Raw genomic sequence first — 27,420 nt, 5'->3', positions numbered from 1 at the left:
GACATCATCTTGTTTATTTACTTGTTTGCCGCTCTTCCCACTGTCTCTTCCAGCTTCCAGAGCAGCTCAACATCTCAGTGCCCAATAAATAATAGTTGAAAGGACAAATGAATGAAGAAGGGCCCTTTAAGGTGTCGGCAGCAGGAAGTGGGTTGGGGAGCCACAGACCCCTCTTCGGGAGAGCTATGTGGTTGGATAGTGCCCTGGAGATTGGGGGAGACTTCTCCCCTTCGGAGGTGCTTAGCAAAGGAGCAAATGGGCCGATATGGACACAGCCTGTGAGGAACTTGACCAGAACTGGGGAGCCTAGCCCAGCTCTGCCATGCTGGGGAGCCCCAGGAGATGGTGTTCACTTTGCAGGAAGCTTCTCTACGAGGCTCCTCTCCCAGGGCCCCTCCTTGGCTCCTGGGCTGAGTGGGGCTGGGCTGGGCTGGGCCGGGCTGACTGATTTCCGCTTTATTATGTTATGATGATTTCCCCCTCCCCGGAATGATTAGGCCTTAATAAATAACATTTCTTTCCGATATTGTGCCATCATTAATTCTGCTTAGCTCTCCTCGGAGAAAATTTTGTGGAAACATTCTCAGTGCTGCTATTTAAAGCTAAATTAATTCGGCTGATTATTTCTATCCAAGTAGATTTGTGCCCAGGCGGCTGGGGCCAGCCTGGAGAGGAAGCGAGGTGTGTGCTTGTCTCTCTCCCCGCGGCCTTTCCCAGGGTCTCTGCTCACCCCTTGCTGGGCAGAGCTCAAGCTCAAGTCCTCCCTGGAAGGGGGAGGAAAGAGCAAAGGGGACTGGGATCCCAATTTGGGGGCACAGGTCCTCCCAGCCTCACCTAAGGCGAGGGCAGAATTGGGAGCGTCCATCAGCCATTCTTCCTGTCACTGGCCTCACAAAGGCTTGTACAAGGGGCCATGTCCTTACAGAAGCCACTAGTGGGATCCCAAAGGGTGTGGGAGTCTGTGAACCAGGACAGGGTCCTGCCAGCCAAAGCTGAGCACAGTGGAGCCCACTAGGTTTCTATTACCAATCGTGGGGTGCTATGTCAAAATTGGGGTTCTGAACCTCCTGGAAGGACTTGGTGTAGCCAAAATGGGTCCTAAAGAACCATGAGATTGGCAGACAACAGTCAGGCGGACAGCAGGGTCCTGAACCCGAGAGCAGGTGTCCGAGTCAACGATGCTGGTACAAGTCTGCTGACTTCTCTTAATGGGGCAGGGCTATTCGAGCTGGACAAGTTTCTCTGTAACAAAGCAGGATTCTGTGAATTCAGAGTTCTATAAAATCACCAAGGGTTTGGCACAACCAGGCCTGGTTCTGAGGAAAAAGGCAGGATTCTGTGTAACCGGGTAAGTTTCTGTATAACCAATCAGAGTTTCTGTGGAATAAAGCCGGTCTCTGGATGTCAATATGTCAATTTTGGAACCTGGTTTTTTTTGTTTGTTTGTTTTGTTTTCTGTTTTTTTTTTTTTAAGCCAAGAGCAGAGTTCTGGGAAGCTGAGTAGAGTTCTGCAGAATCAAGCAGAATTCTGCATAAGAGAGCAGGCGTCTGGGTCCATGAAGAGGGCTCTATGGCAAGCGTGGGGTTTCTGATAACCACGGTGCGGTTGTAGGTTTGGGGGCCAGAAAGCAGATTTCTGTGATATATAAGAACTGAGATCCTTATATAAGGATCTCAGATTTCTGTGATATATAAGGACGGAGGGCTCTGCGTGACAAAGCAGAGTTCTCTAAGGGCTCTGACAGATGATCACTTTCAATGACCAAGAGCCTTGCATATGTGCTCTGTCCCGCAGGCATGGTCCTGGGTGGCAGAGGAGGGCACAGCATGCCTCAGATGGCCTGGCCCAGGCCCGGTGCCTGCATCCTGGCTGCAAGGGAGAACAGGAATGTGACTATTTGACCTTTTTAATGACTGTGGTGGGAAGCTGGTCTTGCCAGAAGAAGTAGGGGACTCTTCAACATAGCAAGGGTGTTCTAATATGGATCAGCCAAAAAGAATGGTGAATTTCCATTGTATCCGGCTTCCATTATGCCCAGTCTCTCCAGCCCTAAGGCCTTTGTTTGTGCTGTTTTTTCTGCTTGTCTCCCCCACCCCCACCCCATCGCCCTCCTACCATGTACCTGCAAACCCTCCATGTACCCTAGGTCCCAATTTAAACCTCATGAACTCAAGGTGCTTGCCCTGACCTTTCTTTCTTATTCTTTCCCTTCCTTGTACTGATCACACTGGGTACGTACATATTGATCTCAGTGTTTGTCCATCTCCTCTCCAAATGCTTAGTGCACCCCTGTGCCTGGGCTTCAGCTCCTTGGAGAGATGATCCCTAAGTCTCCACATCCATCCCCTAGGCTGCCCTGCAGCCTGGACAGCACCACCTGGAGGGCCTGCATACACCGCAGTTCCCTGTGTCCCAAACTGGGTTCCCCCAAGGCAAGCTCACCTCACAGTCACACCATGTAACCAGCTCTGCCATCATCCTTCCATCCTCCAATCATGGAAGCCTCCAAGCCTCCAATGGAGGCTTGGACTCTGCCTCCATCACCCTGTGGCTAACCCGGTCTGTCCAGTCTTTATGACCCAGCAGTCCACTCTTCCCCTGCCCACCCTCAGGCAGACCTTTCCCCACATTCTTTTCCACTCCTTGCAATTGAGCTACAGTGGCAGGCTGTGGTGACCCAGGAAAAAGAGTGTTATCACTTCGATGGGGGGGGATACCTTCCATTGCAATATGCAGGCCTAGGGTAGCAGTAGCTTAAATGATTTTGTTCTCATGTTTATAGGCTGGTATGAGCTGTTCAAGTTAACATGGCAGCCCCTTGGCGTTGGGGACCACTTCTATCTAACTGTTCTCCCTTCCTCAGGGTCCTGCCCTCCTAAGCATGGGCAAGATGACTCACCAGCATGTCCACTGGCTCTGCTTTCCTGCCAGTTAGAAGGGAAGAGAGGGAGCCATGGAGAAGGAGGGCCAGCCAGCCTCCTTCCTCAACAGCATACCCAAGAGTTGCACACGCTACTTCTTCTCACCCACTGCTGGCCAAACCTACCTGCAAGGCAGGCTGGGAAATGTGCTAACTTCTGGAGGGCTATGTGCCCAGCTAAAATCCAGAGCTTCCACCACCAAGGGAAGAGGGAAACACAATGGGCAGTCTCCACGGCACAAGTTCAAACACTAAAATAGCACAGACATGAAAAGCAACCATTTACTGAGCCCCCGGCAGGCACGCACTTTCATTTGAACCTTAGGACCTCATTGCAGGTGGGAGTGTCGTCTCCTTTTCACAGAGCAGAACACAGGGGTGGGGGGAGGCGGGGGCATTAAGTGACTCACACAGGATCGCAAACCCGAAAGTGACAAGACAGGGTCCAAAGAGATGGCATCTGATGCCGGAGCCCAGGATTTACCCATCACACCACACAGGAGGGACATTCCAGGGAAGGAAGGACATGCGGGTTTCCCCCACAGCCCTATTCCTAGCACTTCAAACAGGAGGGGTGGCTCATGGCTCATGAATATTTTTGGACTGATTGGATCTGCTCCTTTCTTTCTGTTGCCTTGACCGACCAGAGAGGAGGGACATCTACCCGTTCCTGCAGGAGGGTCTTTGCATTCCCGGGGGAATGTGCCGACAGGGTCTCCCTTCCCTAACTTATCCCTCCCAACCCCAGGCACTGGACCTGCGTTTCCACTTTCCCTGCTGCGCGCGCGTGTGCATGCGTGCACGTGCGTGTGTGGAGGGCACACATTCCTCCGTCTGATTTTTCAAGAGTGAGAACTTGGCTAGAAAGAATTCTTGCCGTGGTATCCTGGACCTCGAATTGTCTCCGCGCCTTCCTCTTCATAGAATACAGGGAATGAGAGGCTGAGTAGCCAGAGGGGGGCCATGCCTCTCTGGCTTCCTCCCAGATAGGTCAGTAAGAGCCCGCATTTATCAGCCCCGTAGCACGGGCTGGCCCTCTCCAGGTTCTGCATCTACGTCTCACCCGGTCCTACGCGTTGGGGGCTCTTTGCAGTCCTGTTTTATAGACAAGGGAACCGAGGCACAGAGAGGTTAAATAACTTGCCAAAGATCACACAGTAAGTGATGGAGCCATGAGAAGACCCCTGAGACTCTACACTGTAACTGTGTAACAGCTCACTGAGAGATAGTCAAACACTTTCCCGTGTACAGGGCCCTGTTGTAGCTCTGGTGTATTGTCACTTGCCCGATAAGGAGGCTGAGGCTCAGCGGGGCTAGCTCTGCTCCCCAGTGGACCAGCCTGCTGTTAGGCCTCTCCAGGGCTCCATGGGGTCTCTAGTTGGTGGAGCCTTGCAGAAGAATCTAATCCTGAGGTCCTTTTGGCTCTGAAGGCAGCTGTCTGGCTCGTCTGCCTCCTTTCCCTCCAGGGGAGCTCCCTGGCTCTCCTCGGGCCCCCCCACTCCCGCCCCTGGCAGCCCTCTCTCCCTTCCAGCTGTTCCAGCTGTGCACGTGTAGGGCGGAGTGATGGTAGATGGTGGGCGTTGAGTGGGGGAAGAAGGCTGTTTATTTACGATGTGACAATTTTGATGTATTTGCTAGGGGGAAAAACACCCCAGCACCACACAATTAAAAGACTGGCGGTTGTGGGCGAAGCTGGTCTACAGCTGACTTAGAACCCAGTAGATTGGAGAAAAACAACAGAAACGGCTGCAGCTTCAGTCCCTCAGCCAGGCAAGTCCCCTGTAGCTCTTGGATGCTGCTCTGGACAGGTCCCAGCCTGTCCAGGTGTGTGCCCTGACTAGGACCCTGTTTATGGGGGGCGATGGGGACCTTGTGGGGGGGCAGTTCTATGTGTTTACTGTCTTTCATGGTACAGTGGGCCTTCCTGGGGCATCAGGGAACAGAAGGCCTCCATATTCTCTATGGACTCTGTCTTTTCTCTGCTGTCCAAAAATGTGGCCATTATAGTCCTGTGTCTCATCTGAACTATGGCATCTGTCTTCTACCTCGCTTCCCTGCCTCCAGTTTTGCCCAATTCGATCTTCTCTACACTCAGCTTTTATTCTCCTACCTGCATGGATCCTAAATGTGTTAGCATGTCATTCAAAGACCTTGTATCAGTCAGGTTTCTGCTGTGATAATGCTGTATAATAAACAACCCTCCCCCCTGTCCCCAATCGCAAAGGCTTACAATCATGAACCTTATCTCAGTCCTGGGTCTTCAGGTAGGCTGGGGCAGTTTTGCATCAGGCTGTAGGCTGGGTTCAGGTCTGTGACAGATAGCTCCCATCCTGGGATCAGCAGATGCCCAAAGTATGCTCTTTCATGCAGATCACAGAAGCACAAGATGCCATGCGGAACCACATAAGCAAGTTTAAAGTCTCTGCTCACATCGGTCCCACTGACACTTTATTGGTCAAGCCCATGCAAATCATACAGTCAGGCCCACTGGGGGCAGGGAATATACTCCACCTCCTTTAATGGGAGGAGGCAAGTCACATGGCAGAAGGAGCAGATATGTCATTCTGTTACAAGGAGGAACTGAAGAATTGGGAATAATAACCCAATCTGTTACAGTCCTTTATAACTGTAGTTCTCGAAGTCACAGTCCTAGGACGGGTATCATCGGCATCACTTTGACCCCACCCCAGACCCACTGAGTTAGAAATCTGGGAATGGGGCCTGGTAATTTGAGTTTTGCTTAGCCCTCCAAGTGGTGTAGGCTATAGTTGGAGAACCACTGCTGGACAACCAGGCTGGACCTCCCCCCCATTTTTTTTTTTTTTTTTTATCCCCGAGTCCCCTAAGCTATGCCCCTCCCTGGAGCCTTTACCTTCTCTCTTTGTTGGAATGCTCATTCCTCCTCCATCTGGCAAATTCCTGCTCATGTTTTAAGGCCTGAGCCAAATGTCTCCTCCTCTTGGAAGCCCTCCTCCACCCTGATGCCAGGCAGAATTAATCATTCCCTCCTCTGTGTTTCCACAGAACTCCTACAGATACACTCCATCCAGCCGGCCTCGGATTGTATGATGACTTTGCCTGTGGGATAGGGTGTCCCCCAGGGCCAGGACTCTGCCTTACTGGGTGTTTCATCCCCAGCACATTACATACACCAGGCACACAGTCAGGACCCAGTTACTGTTCAGAGATTCTGTTGTTGATTTTCAGGTACCCCTGCTGGGCTGAGGGGGTGCCTTGTTTCTGCCTCAGAAGCCCGGGCTTCCCAGAACGTTAGGTGGTGAGTGTGGATGGAAGGGGGGTTATTGGTGAGGGTGGTCAAAACAGCCCAGTCTGGGCTCTACTCAGGCTCCAAGAGTCGAGCTGCAGGGAGGTCCTGGAAACCTGGGCATGGGCAGGAAGAAGATGAGGAGAGCATCTGGTGCCCAGATGTCCAGCAGCTGTCCTTGCTTATGGCAAATCTGGTAAAGGCTCACCCAAGGGACTCTGCAGGGCTGGAAAAGCTCTGATTGTTTATCAGATGTTGGGAAAGCTGACCAAACTTCAGACTGGGGGATCTTGGCAGAACTACCACCTCCATCAGACTAGGAGCTCGTCTGAGGCAGGGCTATGTCTCCTCTGTCAGGCTGGCAGCTCCTGGGCAGTATGAGTTTTCTCTGCCCCATCAGACAAGGAGAACCCTTCTTCTCCAGTTGGGCTCTGTCCTTCCCATCACATGGAGGGCTCCTGGTTCAGGGACTGGGTCCCTCCACCAGACTTGGGCATCCCTGGGATGGGGAGGGGTGTGTCCTTTTTAGTCCTCTACTCAGAAGAGGCAACTCTCAATTCATTTTCTATAACTGAGATCCTTGTAAGGCTCTGCTCCCTCAACACACCCATTGCTCTGCCTTCAAACCCAATGCATATCCAGATGAGCTTTCTCCTCCTTTCCTGAAAACACTGAGAGAATGAACAGCCAACCCAAGGAGGAAGAGATTTCGGTGGCCCTGTGGAGGGATGGGAGCTGGGGCACCGGGTGCTGGGAGGAAGGTAGATGCAGGCCAGGAAGCCCCCCACACCCCACCCCACTCTCGGATCTTTGCCTTCCGGGCTGACAGGTACATTTAAAGGGAAATTGAATCTGTACCTCTCAGCTTCATTTGCGTTTAATGCATCTGGTTGGCAGTGGGCAGGAGGCTTTTGATGTCTGCTTCTCGTTGCCCAAGACTTTTTAAGCCTTTTTCCTTCAAAGCCAAGGAGACTCGTGTTTCTGCCAAGGAGTAAATAGACTTGCATACCCTCCAGTGCCTTAGTCTTTGGAGACCCAGCTCCCAACGCCCTGAGGGCTGGAGGCCCTTCTTCACTCACCCAGCCTGCCAACAGCTTGTGGGGGTCTTTGCTTGGGGAAAGCTTTCAGAAAACCGTCTTTGCTAGCATGGGATCAGGAGCCACCGTGGGAGATTTCAGGATCGAGCTCGCCAAGCTCATCCTTCTAAGAACCGAGGGAAGGGGCCTGCATTCCTGCCAGGGCTTCTTGGCAGGTGTTCAGCTTCCCTGTGATTTCCCCAGTGTCCCCATCTCCCCCGCCTCTAAAGTCATCCTTAAAATGGTGTTCTTGTTCGTAATATGGGCAATGGATGATTTCTCCATCTCATGGAAAGCATGAATACAGCCCCCTTAGAAAGCTTGGCTGTTTTTATTGATCTGGAAGCATCTTCACGATTAATGGGCAGGCTTGCTGTGTGAGGCAGCTTAGGTGTGGCGGGCTTCCTTTTGGAATAAATTGGTGCCCCCCCAATAGAAATTTTGCAAGAGACACAGGAAAACACCTAGGCCCCCTCTGTCCAGTCCCACTGCCTCTGCTTCCTGGCCCCCGGTCTGATCTCAGCCCCCTCTCTACTCCTCTGGAGACTCTGAAGGGAGGAGTCCCACTTTGGACCCTGCCCTGAGTGAAGGCAGCTGCAGTCATTTCTCTGGTTGGAGCAGTGAGGAGCTTCACAGGAGGGGGAACTGTGGCCTCTTCCCCTGTTCACATGGCGGGCCTATGGACACTGGAATTTGGGGGTCTTCTGACGTCTGGATGGTTTTCAATGCTTTAGCAGGGACTTGGGCATCTCTGTGTCCTCCTTCCCACTCTCTGTGTACCCAAACATCTCCATGAGGGGTTTGCATGTGGCTCTCGGCGGCTCCAGCCCAGCCTGGTGCTCCATGGTCTGGAAGGAGGTGGAATGTGAGCCTGGTGAACAGGGGTCTTGGGCGTTCTGAGAATAGAGGAGGAGCAGCACATATGGAAAATGGGGCCGTTGTGTTTGGTTGTGGGAGCCTGAGCCTAGGGGAGGCTCCATCCTGAAAGGATGGGCCCAGTTCTTTACAGGGATGGAGGGGATAGTTGTCAGCCATGGGCAAGGCAAGCAAGAGAAGGGGCTCCCCGAGGGCTGAGCCACAGAATGAGCATGATCTACAGGACATCTTAGATGTCAACTAGAAATTGAAAGAGCCACAGCAGACCCCAGCTAAACTCCTGTGACCCAGGGGTGGGCACACAGCACGGTGGGGATGGAGTCAGGACTGAGACTTGGGTACCTTGACCCTCAGCCTAGTGTCTTAGCCCTGACCATTCCAGGTAAAGCTTGAGAAAGGAACTTCCTGTCTCTGTCAGTTGACACAAACACAGGGGCATCTCAGAGTCAGCTGACAGAGAGCTCCCAGGAGCTAGGCAACTAAGGGCAGCCAGAGAGAGCTTCCCCTGGGAGGCAGGAAGGACGACCCTGACCCCTAGCTGCGTGCATCTCCCTGGCCTGAGCAGAAGTTTCCTGTGACTCGGAAGGGCAGCCTGTGGAAAGCAGGCCTCGCTGTGGAGCTGAGGTCACTGGAGGAGGGGGCACCTGGCACCAACTTCCTGCTTAGAATAGACACAGACTCATTATCTAGCGAGTACCTATCATAATCCCAAAGATGCGCGGTTCCCCTCCGGTGCCTTCAATCACCACCCTGAATGCGAGCGGAAACTTAAAGCAGGCGTCAAACCCACGCAGATGGGAGCTGACAGCTCGGTCTCCAGCCTGCTCCCCGCTCCCCACGCCGAGACACCTGGCTTGTGAGGAGGGGGTGCTTTGTCCTCACCAAGGCTGGTCCAGCCTGAGGAGGGGGAGGAGGGAGCCCCGCTGAGTGGGGGTGTGAGTCGGGGTCCCTGACATGGCCACTCTGATCCTGGTTGGGCTACGACAGGTCAGGGAGACTCACACCCATCTCTCACTTAACACAGGGCTGCTGGAGATGATGAGTGGGATGCCTGGCACACAGTAAGCCCTTTATCACAGCAGCAGACCTACTACGTTCCTAGAGCTCCATCCTCCCAGATGCTGGGGCCTGTCACCCCCACCCCCCCAACAAACCCTGAAGAATCGATACAGCTGGCCCAAGGCAACCTGAATCCTGTCCTCCCCTCAAACCCCAAGGGCCCAGGCTTCTCAAAAGGCCTGTGGGAGGAGGAGCTCCCACGCAGTGCAGGGGTGGGGCAGGGCAGGAGTGCCTTTGCCTCAGCAACCTGGGCTGGGGGGCTTGGCTAAACCCCTCCTCTTCTCTGCACCCCAACTGCTTCACCTACCAAATTCTAGGTCGGTTGGCTGGGATGGTCCAGCAGATGCATGCCCGCTGGGCTCTTTGAGCCCTCCCTGGAGTCCCCGGGGTCCCAGAGGAGACAGGGTAGAGGAACACAGATTCTCCATTACTCAGACTTCCTCTCAGGAAGGAGGGATCCGGGAAGTGGCCCCTTCCATGGGTCGAATCTGCTGGGCGCCTGCCAGGAAGCCACACGCCCCCTCCTCATTGGTCTCCCCGTGGACACTGTCCGTGTGGCTGCTGGCACCTCCAACAAGGGATGTTTAACCCAGGGCTTCCATTCATGCAGCGTGATGTCCCAGAAAGAATGTAAGTTGGGGTCCAGACAGACCTGGGTTCAAATTCTGATTCTGCTACTTCTAGACTGTGTGGCTTTAGACCTCTCCTTCTCCCATCTGCAGCCATAAAGTGGGCACAGGAGTGCCTTCCTCCCAGGGCTATTTGAGGACCCAGTGAAGCTCTGGGCATGGACACTACTTGTTTCTCAGGGGGGTTAATCCCCTCTTTCCTTGGGCACCTGGTCTCAGTGTGGCAGGCGGGTGAAGCTGCCACCTGGGGGTCACGCTGTGCCTGTCTCCCCAGGACCTGCGCCTTCCCTGCCTGCATCTCTCCCGTGGTGCCCAGCCTGCAGCAGAAATCCCAGACACAGCGCCTTTCAGAAGCAAGGCCCAAAGGCCAGATTTGGTGAAAAAGTCATCTTTGAGGGATTTTTGCTTCCTTGTGAACATTTCTTTTTTGTTTGTTTTTTTAAGATTTTGTTTATTTGACAGAGAGAGAGAGAGAGAGAGAGAGAGAGAGAGATCACAAGTAGGCAGAGAGACAGGCAGAGAGAGAGGAGGGAGCAGGCTCCCTGCTGAGCTGGGAGCCCGATGCGGGGCTCCATCCCAGGACCCTGGGATCATGACATGAGCCGAAGGCAGAGGCTTAACCCACTGAGCCACCCAGGCGCCCATGTGAACATTTCTATTCAGGAACACAGAAGGCGGCACCAACCAGGAGCCAGGCTGACATGAAAGCTGGTGCTCTTGCCGCAGAGCTGTGCCAGGAGAGGATTCGGGGCCCCAGGGCTGTTCCAGGAGGCCTGGCTGTCAGAGCTGGGTGCCCTCTCCCCTGCAACTCCCCCACATCAGGGGAAGGGTGGCAAGGTGAGGAGGGACAACCACAGTTTAGTCAGGCTGCCCTGGGCGTGACTCCCAACTCAGCCACTGGAGAGCTGTGCAGCCTGGGGAGATGAAGTTAACCTCTCTGAACTTTGGTGTCCTCTCCTGCAAGATGGGGACAACCACAGTTCTCTGAGCACATTGGAGTGCAGATTAAATAAGGCAAAAATCTGTGAATCTTCATAGTAGGTGCTTAATGGATACTTGTTTTTTTCCTCCTATTGAGACGTTTTTGTTGAAATTTGATGTAAGGCGATTTATTGTTTGATACTGAGGACCCAAAAAGGAGTAAGATCTAATTGCTGTCTCTCTGGATGCCATAGTCCAGTGGGAGGAGCCCTCCCCTCCCCTTCCCCTCCCCTCCCCTTCCCTCTGCTCCCTTCTAACCCCTCTCCTCCTTCCCTTCCTGCTTCACTCTGGGGCTGCAGGTGGGGACAAGGGGAGTCATATTGGAAGCTCAGAAGTGCTCAAGCTGGCTGCTGTTGAAAAGGGGATGCTTGAGGGCACCTGGGTGGCTCAGTTGGTTAAGTGTCTGGCTTGGGCTCAGGTCATGATCTCAGGGTCCTGGGACTGAGCCCTGTATGGCCCATGTCCAGCTCTCTGCTTCGTGGAGAGTCTGCTGCTTCCCTGTCCCTGTCCCTCCCCCCTCCCTCTGCTTCTGCTCTCTCTCTCTCTCAAAAAAGTAAATAAAATAAAAATTTAAAAAAAAAAAAAAAAGAAAGAAAGAAAAGGGAAGGGGATGCTCACAGGCCCAGGGTATGTAAGCTTGTGTTCTCTGTCTCCCTAATCCCCAGGCCTTGTCTTCCCTTAACCTCCGAGTTGAGTGAGGTACCTTTCTAGGGCTGTGTTGCAAACCCTTTCTATTTTGAGCCAGGCTGAATACAGGTAAAATCCCTGGCCTGTGGGGAACTGGAAATGGCTGACCTTCGCTCGCAGCGCTGAGTTTCGTCCCCTTCCTCCTGCCATTCAGAACCCTCACTTCATTTCCTCAACCAAGCAGAGCTCAAGACCAGGTTAAAAGAAAAAAGATTTTTAAAAAAGAACAGGAGCCGATCTGGCTCTTCAGCCAGCCCTAGGGTTGGGCTGGCGCTGGGGTTTTGTGTTGGTAGGGACCATGTTGTCCCTTGGAAAGGTAGGGAAGAGGGCCCGCTGGCGAGCCCCAGGAGCCCACTGCTGCTGCTTGCCAATATACAGCCTTGACTGAGTCACTCCTTGGCTCTCCCGTGTCCTCATCTGCAAAATTCATCTGCAGAGTTCTGGGAGGATGAGCTTGTGGGCTCCCAGCAGAAACCCTTGCCACCCCCTTTTCCTGTTCCCTGCAGCTCCAGGTCCCCCAGGCCTCTGAAGAAGGGAGGCTGGGGAGACCAGGGTGACTCCTTCCTAGAGGTGGGACTGCAGTTCTCCAAGATCCCTCCACATCCTGGCTCCTGACTGGGAGTCCGAGGTGTGATTGTAGCATGCCGCACCTGGAGTTTCTGGAACAAAGAGACGGGAGGGCATATATCCCAGTGAGTGCCCCTCATGAGCTGGTGTTCTCTCGTCTTCTCCTGGGAGACACAGCACTTACTCCTGCCATGCTGTGTTTGCTTAGACTATCCAGGGAGTCCCCTTTGGGAATGGCCATCAGAGACCCTGGGAGACTTGGGGTGGGGAGACCCACAAAGGCATCGCTCCAGGCACCTGACGTGGCTAGTTCTTCAAATCACACCCTGCTCCCTGCGGGGGCGAGGGGCTGCAGAGCCTGCCGGCGGCACCATGAGTCATGGGTCGTGCAGTGGGAAGAGGATGGGGGTGCTTCCTCGACATTCCCACTCTCCCTGGCCTCTGCCCCATCCATGGCTCTCCTGCTGCTCTCCTTACTTCTGCCCTCACCCTCTCCAGGTGTCCCCTGCTCCCCTGGGGTGAACTCCAGGCCCTCAGAAGCTTCCCTGTGCGTGTGTGATCCCTTCGGCCTGTGCTCTCCACATCGCCTGCCCCAGATCCCCACTCTAACCCAGCACCCCACCTGCTGCTTTATAAACTCGAGTTTCATTTTCATGCTTTCCTGGGTGCGTTTGTAGATGTGGAAGCCTGGAAGGGCTTTCTGTCCCTGGCTGGGCCAGCTTCTTATTCAAACCAGAGCTCTGGTGTTAGTGACTCAGGACTGCCCCCACTCTCCCACCCCACCTCCCTGGTCCCCTCTTGCTTCCATCCAGCACAGGTCCCAGTGTGGGCTTCTCCCCTCTGTGGGCTTCTGTGGCCCGCTGCCTCTGTGAGACCCACAAGTGAAGAATTATTATGATTTTTTTTTTTATTAAATCTCTGTATCCCCAGGGCCTTGAACAAAGCATGGCAGAGTGTAAGGGCTTGACAGATAACTGTGAATGCATCCATAGAGAGGGTGTAGGCTCTGGTGTCTGGAGCCTACCAGTATAGGGAGGAATGAATAATAAACCAGCTTATTGAGTGTTTACTATGTGCCAGGCATTCTAATGACAACAGGTGACATATATTGCGAGGGTATACTGTGCAAGCAGGATGATATTTATTCCTCACAATAACCAACAGAGGTAGGTAGTTCCAAGATCCCTCTTTTATATAGATATGGAAACCGAGGCATGGGGAAATGCCAACACTTTGTGACAGCTTATTCACCAACTGAGGCTGTGCGCTTCAGAGCCTGAACTCTGCCAGGCTCTGGGTCTACCCGTCTCCAGCGAGGGCACCAGTTGTGAGGCCTGGAAACATCTCGAGGACCATCTGCCATGGTCTCTTTACATAGTGGGAAACTGAGGCCAGGGCCAGGAGAGGCTGGCTGGGCCGCCCCACTTTTGCTGTCAGCTATGTCTGTTGCCTGGCTCCCCCCTCCATCCTTTTGGCTTCCTCCTCAGAAAGAGGATTGGGGGTCCCCCTCGTTGGACCCTGCTCATTCTCAGCCCTGTTTCCAGGCCGCTGTTTTCTGGGCAGCGCACCCCTGATGTGGCTTTGTTGCCATGGAGACCATGGTGGGTACAGGTGCATCTACACGATGGTGAAGGATACAGCTCCAGTTCCTTCCCTCTGAGAGCTGAGAGGTGCTCGGATAGGTCGTGGGACATGCAAACTCGCCAGGCACATGCCAAAGGACAGGGTTAGGCTTCCAGTGGGGGCGGGGCTGGGGCCGGGGCTGAGACTGGAAGGGCTGAGAAGGGAGGGTACAGGACTCAGAGCCTGGTTCACTTGAGTGGAAAAATTTCCCCTCGAAGTTCCTGCTTCAGAGTCCACAGCACCAGAACATCAGCATCTAACTCCCGGCCTCATCTTCCCAGAGCAAGGAAGAGAAAGGGATTTCATCTTCTTTGGAGGAGGGGTCATCTTTTATTTTCCTTTTTTAACTTGAAAAATATATTAAAAATACACACCCCAAGGAAAAAGTCACCCCCAGGGCCACTACATAAAATTACCCCCAAGTAAATTAAAATAGACACTCCCCTCCAAAGTAAGACCTATCGCTCAGAGGTTAAAAACTAACAGTTTGTGAAAACTACTAATTATTTCTGTGCTTAGACAGAGATATCCATCTCTCTCTAAATACATTCATATCTGTAAAAACACATTGTATTGAATTGGAATCATACTCTGCAAATTGGCTTACATCTTGCTTTTTTAACTTCACAGTGTATCCTGGAGATTTTCCATATCGGTAAGTATTGATCTATTTTATATTGCCGTGGAGGGGATTAAGAGTAGAGAAAAAGGAGGACTGAAGCAGGACAGTCCTGGGGGGGGGGTGGTCCTTGAAGGAGGTAGGGGGTGACTGATGACCTGAGCGACAGAAAAATCGTGCTTATTATAATTACAGTGTGTGGGGTATGGTAATCCCCATCATCCCGTTTCCTTCCCTCACAATCCACAAAGGAGATCTGATCCTCCCCTGTTTACAGATGCAGAAATGAGGCCCAAGTTCAGAATGATGGGGTGCAGAGAGAAACCAGGTCTTGATTCTGATTCCCGGCTGGCAACCACCGAGCCTGTGGGATCCCCCCACCCCAGCTAAGGCAAGCTGTGCAGTCTCTGGTGGGTGGGATCTGGGGGAGCCTCTTCCCCTTTCCGAAGACCCCTCTGTCCTTTCTCTTCCGGGAGTCAGAGCCAGGTGGAGCTCTGCGCTCCACAGAGCACTTTGGAATTCATAAAATGGTAATTTATTGAACAAGCCTTTGGAGAAGGGAAGTAATGAAAACCGCTATATAAATTACGAGGCCATTGGTGTTATATGGCTGGAGCTAATGCTGTTAGTCCCCAGAAGGGTGCAGGGATCCTCCCCCGACTCCACCCTTCTTGGCCAAGCTGTCAGCCCCTGGGGAAGAGCCTCTAAGAACAAGAGGCCGGTGGGTCCCCGAGACAGACAGGCCTATGCCTGGGCTCAGCTGGGGAAGCTCCTCCTTGCCACAGTGGCGAGAATCATGATGGGACCCAGGGTGCTGCGTCGATGGACCAGGGCCCCGTGCGTTGGGGTACTCACCATAGCTGCACCTCCCCAGCCTGAAGATCCCCGTTCTCTTCCCTGCCGACATTTTAATTCCGGCACCATGACACCTCTTCCATGTAATGTGGCCCCCCTTTTGCCCCTGAAAAGCTGTTAACTTGACTTTCCCTAGAAATCAATGGCCTCTTAGAATTGAAGAAATGTTACATTCTTGTTTCTCTTGTATGTTTATGGCCATTAGGATTTGCAGGCCTGGATGCCACCAGCCGGTCCTTCCCTCATGGGAAACTGGTTCCTGGGGCGGGGGGGAAAGCACGTGCCGTGTGACCCCAAGCATGTGGCCCTCAGTCTGGTGTGTCTGAAACTGAGGATTTTCCCCGGATGTGGGAGCTTTAGGGCTACAAAGGGGCAAGTCTGCTGCTGTCTCTGGGCCCTGACTTCCTTCCCCCATCCGCTGGGGACGACTGCCATAGGAAGGCATGACAGGTTTGTCAGAGATAAGCAGAGATATGCAGCGTCCCTCTGACGCGGCCATGACGTCTTAACCTGAATGACCCGGATGGCAGCGTCTGTGAGCAGGAACCCGAGGCTTTGGGGGTGGCTCGTCCTCTTGTCTGGTGACCCATTTCCACGTGGCCCGGGGAGCTGGCCAGAGTCACCGCTTGGTGTTTGTGGGATTTTCCTTCTCACTGGGTTCTCCCCTCCAGGAAATAGAAGGATCGCATCTCAGAGATTTGAGTGACAGATAGAAGAAATGAGGCCCAGAGAAGTTAAAGACTTTCCACACAGCACATCCTTGCTAGGCCCAGAAGGGGAGGGATGTGGAGTCAGGCCACTTGTTCCCTGCGAATGTCCTGCTCCAGCTTTCCTGACTCCGTTACTTGGGAAGAAGTAGGGGTGGAGGTGGGGGGAGGCGTGGTGCTTGAGAAGGCCTGGGGCCTGGCTGCTTTCTGCTAATGGCCCTCCAGGTTGAAAGGGAGCTGGATTTAGGTCTTACTCCAGGCTTTCGCTGTGTGATCTTGGACTGCTTGCATACCCTGTCTGGGCCTCAGTTTTCCCACCTATAAAATAAGGAATTTGGGCACATAAAGTAGTTTCTAAACCTATTTGAAAATTGGAGCCACTAAAGCAGGTTGTTAGAATGCGATTCCCGGGGCCCCACCCTTGGCCAAGTACCCCAGGGAGAGGGCTCAGGAACCTCTGAATTTAACCAGCTTCCCAGGTGACTGGATGAAGTTAATGTCTGAGCTGATATTTGGACACCATGGGCTGGATGACCAGGAGGTGGGTGGGAGAAGCCAGACTGTGTGAGCCTGGTTGGAGTGGGGTTTGAGGAGGTATTATAGGGGAACATGGGAAGTGCAGGGATGGGCTTCAGAACAGCTGACATTTTTGTCTCTTGGTAGTGTGACCTTGAACAAGTTACTTAACCTCTCTGAGCTTTTGTTTCCTCATCTATAAAAAGTGGGGCAATAATAATAATTCCCTGGAAGGGCAGTAGAGAGGATTAAATTCTATGATCGATGGGGGTAAGATTCCTATTTACAGACCACACATCTCCCATGTCAGCCCCTCCCAGTTTGGCCCACCCCCTCCTGTGGTCCTGACTGAGTCTGGCTCATAGCTCTGTCCCCTGGAATCTGGGGGACCAGAGGGTGAGCCACAGGGCCAAGGAGAGCAGGGGAGGGGCTTGGCAGAGGAGGAGAAGGAGAGGAACAGCAGAGAGAGAAGGGAGGGAGTGGGAAAAGGCAGAGGGTCCTCTGGGGACTGAAATATGGCTCCTTCATTCCGGAATGTGCTTCTTAATCAACTTAATGGGCCTCTGACTGAGCAGGGGCCTCGGAAGCTAGGAAAGATAGGGATGGCAGCCCAGGCCGCCCGCTCCAGGACTCCAGAGAAGGGTTCTGCTGTGGGGGGGAGCCTGGAAGCTGGGCTGGCTGTTGAGACCTTCATCATTTTCACTCCCGACCCTTGCCCTAGCCCCGGCCTGTCTCCTCCTGGATTTGGTGGGAACTGGGAGCCCCGACCCTGGCCTTTAGATTTCCAACTTCTGACTTAGCTTAGCAGCGTCACGAATTCAGGGTGTGCTGGAGGGAAGGTGGAGAAGCCCACTGCGGGGTGGGTCAGTGGTCACGGTCACGGCTGGGGCACCCAGGGGTGGCTCTTTCAGATGCCATCCATCAGGAGAGCTCCAGAAATGTCCTGCTGGCAGCGGCATTGACTCTCGGCCTGAGTCACCGGTGGCGCCCGCTTCTCGAGCAGGACGCCTTATGGGTGCCCGAGCAGGGGTGCGATGGTTGGGTGCAGCCATTTCTCTCCATCTCCTCTCCTTTCTCTGCCCCGGAACTACTGCCCATGCGAAGGAATCAGGATCCCCCCACCCAGCCAACCATTCTAACAGGGTAGCTGCTTTCCGGTGGCTCCGTTCTGGGCCTTGAGCTTCCTGACCTTAAGCTGGGGATCGCGATGCCACCTTCCCAGCAGCGAGGGAGAAGCATGATAAGTAAGTGAAGCGCTTGAGCACCTCGGTGAGATCTGATCTGCCACTGGGGGCCTTCTGCCGAGGTGGGAGGCATCTCAGATCCGGCCAGGTGGTGGGGCAGGGCACCAGGGCGGTGTGGAAGGGGAGGGGTAGAAGCAGGAAGACAGAGCTTTCCCCGGGGGGTTGGGCAGTGCCCTTCCCGTGTGTAGAACTGAGGAAAGCGTGTCTTCCATGCGCTGCATGTGTGATGGCCAGCAGCCCGGGGGCAGGCTGGGATCTTGTGCTGCCGGACCTTGAAGTCACAGCTCGAAGGGCACCGGAGCCATCCCTTTGTGGGTACAAAGGCCGAGGGGGCCAGAGGACGAGGGTCAGGGTCAGAGCAAAACCCTAAATCCCAGGTTCCTGGTCCTGGGTGCATTTTTTACCCCATAATGATGATGGCAACGATGGGGATGATGACGGTGATAAAAACGGTAGTACCAGCGACCGCTTGCCCAGTGTTGTACTAAGAATTGTACCCACGGTCACTCATTCAATCCTCACATCAACCCTATGGGGTCGGTGTTATGCTTTACGCCCATTTGACTTCTGGGGGCACCAAAAAACAGACAGGTTAAGTGATTTCCCCAAGGCCGCAGACCTGAATGTGGGGAGCTGTGATCCACATCCACAGGCCACATGGCTCACTTGTGGCCTGTAATGCAGTTTCACCGTGAAGTGCACAGATGTCCCTCCTTGCCCTGGCCCCCCAGCTCCTGGCCTCTCGCTGCCCCAGCACAGACGTGGGGACCGGGTTGGGGGTAGGCGGGTAGGAGAGGCAGGGTCCTGATGTCTGGGACTCCTTCCTGGAGATGATTAAGTTGATTGCCTTGAGAACATTTTTTGTCTCCCTGGTGTCAAGCCCAGAACAGCCAGGGAGACAATGGCTGCAGGAATCACATTTGTTAATCTTGCATTCGTTAATTTATTTTATTTTCCATCCTTAGAATTAGGACGAGCCTCTTGAACTCAATATGCAAATGTATGCAAAGCAAGATGAACAGGCATCTTTAAAACCTTGGCACTTTGTTTCCCCTCCTTTCATTAATGGAATTGCAGACCTCCCCAGGCAGTGGGTGGAGGGGTGGTGGCAGTGGGCGGGCCTGGGGGAGGGGTCTTTTGTCCTGTTTCAGGGCAAGTTTCTGTCCAGAAAATCATCTGACCCTGGGACGCTCTGCCGTGGGTCCACATTTTACCTAGGAGGCCCACGAAGGTCAAAGCAGTGAAGTTACATATGCTCAAGGTCACATAAGAAGGAAGGAGTGGAGCTCAGGTCTGGGGTTTTGGACTCCAAACCCCATTCTCTTTACTCTGCTCTGCACACACACCCTCTCCTTCTGCCCACGGCCCCAGCACTAACTTCTTTTCTAGCCCTCCTGCAGGGGGGGACATGCAGCTCAGTGGCCTGGCTGGGGCCCAGCTGGGCCCGTGGCCCTTGAAATGTGGCATGCAGGGAGGGACTTTTGAGGCCTGTATCCCACCGCAGTCCCCAATACCTTCTCCCCCGCAGCCCTTCCTGCAGTTGGCCTTGGCCCCTTGGCCAGAAGGTGGAAAGAGGCTCTGACTGCTGCCCTGCCCTCCTCCTGCCCTCCCCACGGGGCCCAGTGGAGCGGGTTATTGCTCGCCAGGTGTTTAGCAATCTCTCGGATCAGAGGCCTTGGCCTAATTGCTAGAAAAGCCTCCCTCGGCTCCCCAGGAAGCAAAAGCTGACAGATTTCCCAGCAGCCGTCATGTTGCTGGAGGGAAGATGGAGAGAGAGGGAGGAAGACAAAGAGAATCAGAGAGGGGCACAGAGAGAGCGAGGTGAGTATCAGGATTGCACGTCTCCAGAAAGGGAGACCCTTTCTCCCTTCTCACCTCTCCCCATCTCTGTCTGTCCCCTCCCCTCTCTCCCTTAATCTACCTGGAACCCAACTGCAAAGCTTACATCCTGAAGGTTGAGGACAGGGCCACAGAAGGACCTGGGGACTGGTGTGGGGCAGTGAGCTGGGTGGGATGGATGGGGAGGATGGGAGCAGGCCGCTGGGAAGAGGCAGAGAACATCAGGGAGTCTGGAGAAGCCTGTGTGGGCAGAGAAATGGTTCTGCATTCTTTTTTTTTTTTTTTTTTAAAGATTTTATTTATTTATCTGACAGACCGAGATCACAAGGAGGCAGAGAGGCAGGCAGAGAGAAAGGAGGAAGCAGGCTCCCTGCGGAGCAGAGAGCCCGATGCGGGGCTCGATCCCAGGACCCTGGGATCATGATCTGAGCCGAAAGCAGAGGTTTTAACCCACTGAGCCACCCAGGCGCCCCGGTTCTGCATTCTTTAGACCAGGCCCCACAGTGGGTTTGTGTCGACTCTAAAGCTGAGCTGGGAATATTATCTGACCCTACTATTATCTACCCTACTTCCCTGCTCAGATGGCTCCACCCTTGCCCAAAGCCCTTCCCTTCCTTAGACCCAGGAATGAGGAGTTTGGAGGCCCAAGGGAGAGGTCATGCAGACAGAACAGGGCCACCTCCCCGGGCATCTTGCTCCTGGTTCCTGCACCCATGGAGCATGTTCTAGGCATCAGCCTGTTGCTCGGGGAACTATGCCCAGACCCAAAGTGAGGCTGCAGGCTGGTGTCAAGGGAGAGGTGCCCACCATCTGTTCTGTAAAGAAACAGATACCATCGGCTCAGCCAAGTCAAACAGCCTGGATGAAAACAGGTTCTCCCGGAATCCCAACACCAACAGCCAGCGTCTCAGTGAGCGATCTAGGGTCCTAGGCAGAGGGAACCGCAATAGCCCTGCCCCGGGGTATCTGTGAGCCTGCCCTCTCCAGAGCAGGTGGGCACCAGCAGACCACCCAGCCCCATGATGCTTCCCCACCCCCACATCCCCTTCCCTTCATTGAATTATTCTCCAGTGTCAGGTTTTACTGGGAAAGAATGAGAGGGAGTTTGAAAAATAAATAAACATTAAAAAAACCAAATCAATAAATAAGAGAGCAGGCCACTCTTTTCCCCTTTAATTTTTTAAAGGAAAAATTAATTTTCCCTTCGCCTAAGTACCTGTCACCTTAAATTAATGTCTCTGAGAGCGAATATGACGGAGAAGTTGGGTCATTAGGCAAATTTTAATTAGAGGCTCAGATGTCCTTTACTAATAAGATGCTACATATATTTCCTTCTGTTCTTGCCTCCCAACTGCCAGGACATCTCTGTAATGCAACCAAGGCCCCTGGGGGGGCCAAGAAATTGGGGCCTTGGGGAGATGGGTGTGGGGCAAGGGAGGGGAATGGTGGGGGCTTTTTCCATGCAGGGGAGGGGGGGAGGGTATTGTGAGGAGGGGGGAGGTCCACTATAGGGCCCAAATCAGCCTCCCTTTTCCTAGTGTGTGTTGTGTGTGTGTGTGTGTGTGTGTGTGCACAAAGAGACAGTGTATCAGAGATAGTGGAGTGGTCAAGAGGTTGGGTTCAGAAGCCAGACTAGTCCAGATGGACATTTAAGCTCTAATTATATGTCCTTGAATGACTACTTAACTTCTCTGTGCCTCAGTTTCTTTACCTGAAAAGTGGGGTTGAAATCGTTCAACTTGACTTAATAAACCCTTTGAACAGGTCCTGGTGGGGGTAACCCTTGATGTTGGCCACACCCAGGTGCTGGGGAGAAGGGGTGAGGGCACACGTGTGTGTACTTTTGTGTGTGTGTGTGTAACATTTCAAAGGAGACAGCACTGAATTTGGATTTAAGGACCTGACTTTGAGTAGGACATCTGCTACTTCTAGTCTGGGTGACATCAGCAGGTCACCTTCCTTCTCTGGTCCTTTTTAGGTTTGCCATCTGCCAAGAGGCTCAAAGATGAGACCTGGGACTCTGACCGTCCCTCTGTGGGTAGGACCTGTGAGATGAGACACGTGACAAATGCTGGGAAGCAGCGCCATGGATCAAGATGCATGTCTGCTCACACTGGCCCTGGAGGGAGCCCCGATCAGCACACAGGACAGGATGCCTGGCCTGCCTCCAAGCAGGTGTGTAGGAGTGTCTGTCTGTGCATGTGCTCAGGGACAGGCTCTTTAAAAGTCTCCCTCTACATCCCTCAGGGACCCCTCTGTGCTCTTCCTGATCAAGTCCGTCTCTGGCTCTCTAAATGGGAATCATTTCACCCAGGCCCACATCAGCCACGGTGTGGGCATAGAGCCCAGTGGCCCCTCCATGGCGTGGTGGTGGTCAGACATAGCTGCGTATGCAGAAATTTAGCACATCCTACCCTTCTCTGTCCAGATCTAACATGCTCAGGCTCGGGACTGAAAGATGATTCAGCAGGAGCTTCTCTTATCTTGTTGTGGGAACTGAGGCCCAAGGGACCCCCTAGACTACTCTGGTGATGGGATTGCCCGTTTCTGGGCCTCTGTTCCCTCTGGAAGCCATTTAGCATGGGGCAGGAGGACACTGGCTGTGAGCATCACTCTGGATATTCTTGCTCTCCCTGGCCATGTTTGGGGAGAAAATGGAGAGTGGAAAAGTGCACAGGCTCTGTGGATATTAAGTGCCTACCATGTGCCGGGCTGACCCTTTTAATCCTTTAACCAGCCCAGAGAGACTGTCATTACCACCTTTCATAGAGGGAAACACTGAGGCTGGGTAATTTTCCTAGGTCCCTCTGCTTTTAGTTCTTTCCTTTGTAGATAGGCATGGAGGCTAGTGGCAGGGCCCTGGGAGGGTCAGAATGTCCCACAGCCTCTGTGGCTGGCAGGTGGTAGCGATCTGAGCAGCTGTGTGCCTTCAGATGAGGCTTTGCGCCTCTCTGGGCCTCCAACTCCCTCTGGTGCTGAGAATCAAATGAGCTCGGGCTCATCTCCTGAGACCAGGTCTGGAGGACTCCTTGGAGAAGAGCAATAATGCAGGGCTGAGGGGCTGATGTGGGGGTGGTGCAGCTGAGTTGAGGCTCATTGGCCCTAAGTTCATCTTTGGGGCATGAGGTATAAGCGAAGGGCAAAGCCATTGCTGGACCATTACTCACCAAGGCAACACCTCGCTGCTGCTGGCTCACTGGACCCAGCTTCCTGCAGAAAGGAGGGAAATTGCACTCATTTTCCAGGAACAAAGAGGCCAGCTCACTGACCCTGTCAGTTTCCTCCCACCTTTACTCTGTTTTCTACCTCCGCTTGCTTGTATAAAGACTTCTGCTTCCTCTCAGAGTTGGGTGGAAAGACACGCCCCCCCCCAAAAAAACAAGCAGTAGGGTGGAGAACTCAGAAATGGGGCAGAGACCTTGAAGTCCTCATCAATCCCTCCTTCCCCAGCTCACTCTGGTGGGGAGGGAGTCAGGGGCACTTACATAGTAGCAGGAAAAGTAAGGGTAGAAGCCCTCTAGGGAGAGCAAATTTGCTGATGGGGTTGAGAAGAAGCGGGGGGTAGACTGCAGGTGCAGAGGAAGTCCAGACTAGGAAAAGCGTATTCACTTTTTTGATCATCTGCTGCGTATGAAGCTCTTCTGCATGTGCTATCTCATTAAATTCCCACAATACCCATCACTGGCCCATTTTAAATACTGAAACAGACTCAGAGAGGTTAAGTGATTTGCCTAAGAACACAGAGCATCTCAGGTGGCAGGGTAAGGATTGGAACACCAGCCCTGTCTGACTCCAGAGCCTTCTCCACTCTCCCATGATGCTTCTGCCCTGCTCAGGAGGTGGGAGTTCTGAGTTTCAGACAAGGAAAGAACGTTACATTACTATGCAAATCTCTCTGAGCCTATATTTGCCAATTAGGTAAAATGAGATTAGACTAAATGATTTCTAATGTCTCTTTTAGTGCTGTCTTTCTGTGCTTAAGAGGGGAGAGTTTTGGGGCTCCCCAAACCCAGAGTTGAGAACCACAAATGGCTTGGACGGACATTAGGGCATCAGGACTGTGATGAGTGAATTAGAATGAGATCTTTTTGACTCTCAGGACTTCATCATTACCACCTTCAAACACAGAGTACATTGTCTACTCATTCTAGCTCTGTAGACGTATGCCTACCCCTAGGAAGGAAGTAAAGAGACAGCCCCATCTCAGAGATCTAGCAGGCGAGGAAACATGCCAGTACTTTCTCTGTGACACAAGAACCCTTGTCTCCAAGCCACAGACCCCAATTAACAGCTTAGCACCAAAGTTCCCAAGATGCTTTCCTGTCTTTGGATACACTGAATAATGGAGATGTTTCTGGGGCTGGGAAGAGAAGGATGGGAGGTAGGATGTGAACCTGTAAAAATGTAGAAAGAGAGATTTCAGACTCCTGGGTGTTACACTTCCTTCACACTTTTAGGAAGGTGTCTGGCTCCTGAAAGGAATCTTGGCCCAAGTATAATTTTCTTGTAATTAAACCCCTTCCTCTGAGCTCACACTATCATCGTAAGTATTGAGGAGTGAGAGAAAGAGATAGGGTTTTGCCTCCTGGGGTAGACCAGCCGTTGTCCTGTGGGAATGTGAATCCAGTGAGGGTGACATAGCTCCCAATGGGGAGGAGCTTCCAACCCAACAAACTATCATGGCTGCCTCCCTTGGGACATTCTTGGGCTGATGGGGAAGATAGAATCCTTGTCTAGTGGGGGAAGTGGGGGGCTGGACTGAAGGAGTTAAAGGGACTGAAGGCAGGAAATATAAAGTTCAAATGCAAAAAGATGAAATAACCAAAGAAGAGCATTCAACTTGATGCTGGAGGGAAGAGGGAGAGAGGTAAGTCACCCTCAGGGAGCCCAGGGGTAAAGTCAAAGGGGGTGTGTGTGTGTGAATGCATGCGCACACATGCAATCACATACCCAGGACAGGAACTCCTTTGTTTGACAGAGACTGTAACAAGGAAACCTCAAGAAAAGGATTCTCTTGTCTTGTCATCTGGGGCAGAAAAGCTCAAATTGGAAACACTTATAAATATCATGCTTCCTTCTACCAAGTTGAAGTTGTTAGACTTTGTACTCTTTGTTGAGTTATGAGAAAAAGGTCTGGAAGTCATAAGAGCACACTTGGTCACTGTGTGACTTTAGAAGGCTTGTTTTCCCATTCTGGGCCTTAGTCGGGTTGACTGAATTTAGAAAGTCTCTCAGATCTTTTCTAGTCCCCGACATTCTTGTTTTTATTTTTGTTTTGTTTTCCCCTTGTGAGCCTTCTCAACCAGCTTCCTGAAGGGGGCAGGATCTGTCTGTGGTTCTGAAGACCACGGGGCCAATGAGAATCACCCATCTAGCCCAATTACAGTCATAATTGAAGTAATCTGAAGTTCAAGTGGCCTTTGCCTTCTTGGATTTTGCGGCGGTGTTCAAAGGCTTGTTGTATATCTGAGATGAGTGAAGCAAAGAAGAGAGGACAGAAGAGAACCTGTCATTCACTCAGTCCTCAGGAGAATCCTGTGAGGAGGGATTGTTATTATCAGACTAGTTTTAACGATGTGAAAGCAGAAGTCCAGACAAATTAAATATTTGGTCCAAACTGACCAGTTAGGAAGTGGTAGATCTTAGTTTCTGGTACAGAACCCATACTTCTTCCACTGTACAATGAATGGCAGACTAGGTGTAAGAACAGAATGGGTCTACAAGAATCTCTTAGTGAGTCCTTTCAGATTTCCCATCTCTTCCTACCTGCACCCCTGTCTTGGTTGTGGCAAGCAAAATACCAGATTTCTTCTCAGAGTCAGTCCATCCTTCTCCCTTCTCTGAAGAGTGAAGCTGGGAGGGGCTTCTCCCTCTTTATCCTTGCCCTCCAGATCTCAAATATGCCTCTTGGGAGGGTTTTTGTCACACAAAGTGGCTTTGCAAGATTGGAAATGTTCAAACAGCCCACTCTGCTCCACAAGGGTCATTTGGTGGCTCCCTAGAATACTAAATCTGCAGGTGGGGAGACATCCTGCTGGGACCACTCTACTCACCCAATAGCTCCTGCTGATGCCGTTCTTTCTCCACTTCTCACCTCTACATTGTGTACAGGGAATTTGTGAGTAGTAACTGCGTTAAGGGAGAAGAGCCCCCTCAAATGCCCAAAGGAAAACACTTTCCTGTAAATGTTAGAAATGTGATGGATTTGTCAACATTACTAGAAACCAATTGCATCAGTTGTGAAACACAAGTCAGGATTCTGTTTATTCTGCATCAGTGTAAAAATTGCTAAGATGTCATCAAGAAAGGAAGTAAAAGCAAAGGAAGCAGGATGAGAGTCACCAGAATCCTGGGTTTAGAAAACAATCAGGATAAAGTTTATTAGCATGAGTCAGCACCACGGACAGAGACAGAAGCTTGTGATCCGCCCTCCCCCTTTCTCTCTTTTTCAAGATGCTGTGCCTATGGCTAGGGTCAGGTCCTCCAACTGGCAGGCCTCCTTCTCCTGACCCCTGCCTTCCCTTTGCCCTAGCTTCGGCATCTCCTGGGGGCTGTGAACAGCTGGCACTGTCCTGGCACACTTACAGGATGAACTTGCTACTTTTCAAAGCTCAGGCCTCCGACATGGAGGGCATCTGGGCTGCTCAGGCCTCCTCCCCACAGGGTAGGTGACCTTCTTCTTTGATGAAGGAGCAGGTGGGTCGGTTTGGCTCTAGTGGGGATTTTTTGCTGTGACAGGTGGCCTAGAGCGATTGGACAGGAACCCTCTCCCTTCCCCCACATCCAGGAGACTCTGGCTGCAGGGAAGAAGGAGAAAAATTAAAACTACAGTTTATTATAAAATTAGGGCCATAAAACCACAGGCTATAGCAATGTAACAGCTACAACCATAAATATGGAGCTCATTCGATCATCGAATAGGCGATTTTACACATTAAGTAGAAACACTTATGTACAGGTAACAGAGAGCAACTCTCGTGTTTCTGTTTGTGGCAATAACTGCCCCTTTATGGAGTTCTTGTGGCTGCTTATTGTTGAATGGACAGAGGTCTGGGATGGGGTACGTCAGTGTATATAAAACTGTAGCCAGCCTCCAAGGAGCATGGGCCCAGTGTTCAGGTCAGATGGGTAATGCTTACATTGGGACGTAGGAAGCAGGACGTTGTTTGCTTGTTGTTGTTTTTCTAATCAACATTTTCATTAAGTTTTGCTCTGTGGTATGCAGTGTAACCCTATCTTTCCTCTTCTGATGAAATCTTCAGTAATACTGGCTTCACTTGCTAAGACTTTATGATGGATTTGGATCAGCCGTTGGGGTCTTGGACCTTCCTTAAGGGTGGGTGCAGGTTGCCAACCTGGAGCTCTCAAACTGGTTTCCAACTCTAGGTAATTTAAAAATGGTCCAAGCATAGAGCAGAAGCAGAAAGAGCTTTTGTCTTGAAACACCATGAATAATGAAAGTCCTGTTGTGTTTCGTGAGCTATCATCAAATGTGATACTGGTTTTCCATAAGACCTGAGCTTTTTGGTGGCAGGTTATTTCCCCTCCTAGTCCTTCTGTTTTTCCTGGCTCCAGCCTCATCAGTAGAGTCGCTCTCTCTCTGCTAACTCTAAGGACAATGCCAGCCCGGGCTCTTCCAATTGCCCAGGTTCCAGCTTGCCACATGGAAATAGAATGTTTTGAAGAATTCCTTGGGTTTTTCTCCCCCACCTCCCACCAACCCAATTTTTATTCAGCGAGTCATGGCCACTGTCAACATTCAGAACTCAGCTCTGGGGCTGGTTTTTGAGCTTAGGCTCCTCTCTTCTCATCCTATAAGGGTTTCTTTGGCCTCTCTGGATCTGTCAGGGTCACAAGACAGAGGTGGATTTGTAGAGTAGGGTTTTTTTTTGTTGTTGTTGTTGTTTTTTTGCTCCCTAAGTTCTAGAAAAGGCTTAGAGGTACAGTTGACCATTA

This window comes from Martes martes (genome assembly GCF_963455335.1).
Source record: "Martes martes genome assembly, chromosome: 16".
Lineage (NCBI taxonomy): Eukaryota > Metazoa > Chordata > Mammalia > Carnivora > Mustelidae > Martes > Martes martes.
Note: the sequence above shows the minus strand (reverse complement) of the source record.